The sequence below is a fragment of the Rhagoletis pomonella genome, unplaced genomic scaffold, assembly GCF_013731165.1.
Source record: "Rhagoletis pomonella isolate Grant_MI unplaced genomic scaffold, Rhpom_1.0 Rhpom_scaffold_00012, whole genome shotgun sequence".
NCBI classification, from domain to species: domain Eukaryota; kingdom Metazoa; phylum Arthropoda; class Insecta; order Diptera; family Tephritidae; genus Rhagoletis; species Rhagoletis pomonella.
In genome coordinates this window covers 14,595,625-14,599,536 of record NW_023458566.1, presented here as the reverse complement: position 1 = coordinate 14,599,536, position 3,912 = coordinate 14,595,625, and the positions used below count along the sequence as shown (strand labels likewise).

The window sequence follows — 3,912 nt, the reverse complement described above, 5'->3', positions numbered from 1 at the left end:
AAAAATCGGACAATAACCACGCCTACCTCCCATATAACGGTAATTTTCAGAAAAACGAAAACTGCGATATTTTAGTAACTACTGAAGATAATTCACTCAAAATTGATATTTGCAATGAGTTTTAGACGAAAAATAAGAATATTACAAAATTTTGGCAAATGGGCGTAGCCACGCCCACTTATGGTTACATGTGTATATCTTGGTAACCGCTACACCAATTTCTTCCAAACTTGGCACAGTTGTTGGTCCTGGTACAGCATACTAACTGGCCGAAAATTTCTAAAATCGGACAATAACCACGCCCACATCCCATATAACGGTAATTTCGAGAAATACAAAATCTTCGATAAATCAGTAAATATTGAAGCTAATTTATTCAAAATTGATGATTGCAACAATTCTTTACCAAGAAATACGTTTATGACAAAATTTTGGAAAATGGGCGTAGCACCGCCCACTTGTGATCACATATATGTATCTCGCTAACCGTTCTAGCAATTTGTACCAAGCTCGGTATGGTTATTGTGCTTGCCACATAAAAGCAAACCGTTGAAAATTGTTGAAATCGGTCTAAAATTGAGGCCGCTTTTCATATAACGGTAAATTTCAGATATGCTTGAAACTGCAATATTTCGAAATTTAAGGACGCTAATTTACTTAAAATGTATACACCCCGGCTTATCATGTAGCGGTAGCTTTCGGAAAGGTGGAAAACATATATTTAATACTTGCGCCGGGTATTTAATGTTCGGCTCCGCCCGAACTTAGACTTTCTTACTTGTTGTATGTGAATTCTTTGCACAATGATTTTATTTGTGTTTCTTATTATTATTTTACTTTTATTTCCAACAATGCTTTAAATGCCTAAAGCGTGGAAATGCGATAAAAATAATGTTTGCAGCTGTGTATGTATAGGTAACACCGCGCGACAATAAATTTTACACACACAAAAATTAATTTAATTCGCGAAACTATGGGTAAATTATGGTAAAACTGCGTGCTTAGTTTCTCTCTCTCTGACGTCAGGATTTTTTTAAAAGGACTTTGAAGTTTAAAAAATATGATTATTTCAAAAAATTATTTAAATAATTCAGTGCAATGTAGGATAACAATAAGGGTATCATATAAGAGAAAAAATTCTGTAGAATTAGCCGTTATAGCCGCACCGTGGATCTCCGCATAAGCTGCGACAAATAGTAGTAAACGTGTTTCGACTTTGCAGTAGCTTTGCTTAGGAGCAAGGAAATATAAAAAATGGCATACGCATACATTAGCGAGCTGACACGCCCACTACACTAGGAGGCGAAAATGGCAAATATTAATCGACTTTGATAAAATTAGGTTTGTATCTAAGTATTCACCAGAAAAACTTAAATCTGAAAGATGGTCAAAATCGACCCACTGACCGCCCACCAATCATAAAAACTTTATAAAAACCAAATTTTATTAAAATTGGACCACATCTAGCATATCCGCCCCCTTATGTACTGGCCGAGGAAGTTCCCCATTCTATAAAATTTTGTGTGATTCTTTATTCTCAGTAGAAATCGGATCTGAATTACTACTTTTTGCCGCAGCTATTTATATTCAGTACGAGCAAAAATGATCTGCACTTAAAGTTGCTAAGCCATTTAGGTTCGTGTAATCTAATCAGGCGAGACGTTACCTAAGGAAATTAATACTAGAATTTCGCTTAATTTAAGCCCCCTTAAGCAGGGATTTTCTTCAAAAACCCCTCGATTGCATTGTTTTCGTTTGTCCGTCAAACTGTTTTAAATATACGATATATTCGAATAAAATGTAGAAGATTGTTGGGCTCCAATGAGCTACGGGACTTATTTACCAATACATAGCTACACAAACAAGCTTTCTGCGGTCTTATTTACATACAGATACACATGCAATGCCGATCACAATGTAAGCTGTTTGTACCACGAAGCTGGGACCATTTGTCTCGTTTGTTCAAAGAGGCATAGTTTAGCCCATCTTCAGGCCAATTATGACCAAAGAGATCATCAACGTCCATTGAATAAATCGTTCTCGATGCTATTATACGTTGTCGATGCTTTATTTTGATAAAAGTTTTAGTCAAAAGTTCATTCTTAAGCGATGTTTGCTGGAACGTATGCCATGAAAAATCTTCGAGCAAAAAGCTGATGCTCACAAGCTGATCCAGAATACCATAGGTATGTCTGTTTTATCTACTTATTTGGTTTTTTGGCCAACTTAAATGTTTGCCGCGGTCGTCATCAAAAGCAGTTCTCAGCCGAGGCTTTCTGAGCCTTTTTGGAGACTGAGACATAAGTATGTATGTAGGTGGATATTAACAAATTTTTAATTTCTTCTTTTTTCGTATACAAAACTAAAAAAAAAGTCTATACGAAAGCGTTTGCCAACCTCTAACTAAAATTTAGATCTGCTAGCTAAAAAGTTAAATATGCAATAAAAATCATTATTTTCAAATCTATTTTATTTATTTATTAAAAGGGAATATAATTATTAATAATTATACTACCTGCAAAAAAATATAACAGCACTAGCTACAGGGCCTTCGGCTGTTTCAAATCTAATTTGAGCAGCTCCTTTGAAAACACCGATAATAATAATAGTTCAAAGCTCAACGCAACTTAAATTGCAACGACTTTGACACAAAAATTGACAACCATGGCAAATGCAAAGGTGAGCGTGTCCACTGCCCAAAGATCATACAAATTAGTTACCTATTCTTCTCATATGAACCGTCGTCTCATCTTTGCTCACTTATGTTAGCCAGCAACCATTCATAACCAGTCAAATGATTGCCTGCACCGACAACATATGGAAGACGCGCACAGTGCCGCCTAAGTGGGCAAAAATCGAAAAAATTTTTGTCTGCAATGTGAACGTGTTTGGTATTTTTTGGAAAGGTAATTTATCCACTAGAAAGAATTAAAAGAAATTTCGCTGTAAAAAATAATTACGTTCCGCCAGGTATTTTTTTTTTAGAGTTGCCACCTGTTAAAAAATTTAATTCAGATTTTTTAATCAGTTAAATGAATTATTAAGAGATGGGTATCAATCGAAATGTGTGTGTATGAAAAGGGTTTATTTTTAACTACATGTAGAGGGTTGCCACCCGTTAAAAAAATCAAATTCCATTGTAATTAAAGGAATTAGGTTATTGATATAGATAGGTATCACCATATGGGAGTCAGACGAAAGAGGTTTAAGAAGGTTTTAGCTTGCAACTATCACGAAGAGTGTTGCCACTTAAACTGAAATAATAATTGTGTCAAACCAAAGGTTTATGACATCGTATTTGTTATTTTATTACAAATACATACATTGTCAATCAGTGACTAGTTCTGATTACATTCCTTTTAAATTCCTAGTCACTTAAATTAACTAAGGAATATTTTTAATCTTCACTTATTTGTTGCTTAATATGTCCAATTTTTTCTTTTATCTCATACCCATATTGATATAAATATTTCAGTTATCTTATTTCCCTAATTAAAGTGAAGTTGATTTTTTAGACATGTGGCAACCCTTCTACGTGTCGTTTAAAAGTAAAGAATTTTCAAAACCATTTAAATTGATACCCATATTGTAATATCTAGTTCATTTAACTTATTAAATAATTTTAATAAAATTTGTAACAGGTGGCAACCCGTTTAAACAAAAAAATAAAACTTTATTAAACATCATTTGACATCTTACTTTGGAAAATAGAACGAACTATATGTACATACCTATGTAAATGCGACAAGAACCGAAATATTAACTTCAAACTGTATTTACAGTGAAAGTATGAAAGTTATCAAAAAATTTAATTTTTGAATTTAGCATCCTCAATTTTACTAAGAAGCGAATTTTCGTTTAAATCCGTCCATAATTCAATTTTTGCCCACATTTCTTATGGAAGGGAAGCAC

The 3,912-nt window shown here is 33.7% G+C and overlaps 1 protein-coding gene across 2 annotated transcripts in view; it reads right to left on the bottom strand.

Moving 5' to 3' along the window:
- LOC118747910 (serine/threonine-protein kinase NLK2) overlaps positions 1-3,912 on the bottom strand; it is a 337,056-nt gene that overhangs the window by 155,152 nt on the left and 177,992 nt on the right. The gene's annotated exons all lie outside the window — the stretch shown is intronic.